A 574-nucleotide genomic window follows, 5' to 3' on the forward strand; every position below is an offset into this window, starting at 1 on the left:
CTTACCCTCGCACGACTAAGGGAATTGTAAGTAAGTATACTGCAGCCACTACAATAACTAGAAGAGCTATTTTGAGAATGATACTAGCAGCCAATGGCTCAGCATCCACAGAGCTACTGGGTTGCGCGAAGCAAAGAGGATTTCCAAAGCAAAGCAGTAGTACAATCCATGTAGATCTTGATCTCCACAGAGAACACATCTCAACACTAATGCACCTATCAATGTTAAGCCCCACTACCCCCTCCCGGGCTTACTAGGGGATTAGTGGGGGATTTTGATCTGGTTTGATCTGAAATTCTGCCCCACTAGTGGGGCATTTGACCGCTCGATATTTTAGGCATTTGTTTTAACTTGCAAGCTAAAGGAATTGACCTGTTTCATAAAGTACCTAACAGCCATACTACATAGAGATTTGACCACTAGTCGTTCCCCCATGGGTGGAGAATTTGATTTTTCAAAAAGTCAAATCCCCACCATTTCCCCCACTACGCCCGGGAGGGGGTAGGTGGGAGATAACATTGATAGGTGCATAAAGGTTTAACAATGCTCACGTGATTAGTTCGCATCATGTAAC

The sequence above is a fragment of the Dysidea avara genome, chromosome 14 (genome assembly GCF_963678975.1).
Source record: "Dysidea avara chromosome 14, odDysAvar1.4, whole genome shotgun sequence".
In the NCBI taxonomy this organism is placed as follows: domain Eukaryota; kingdom Metazoa; phylum Porifera; class Demospongiae; order Dictyoceratida; family Dysideidae; genus Dysidea; species Dysidea avara.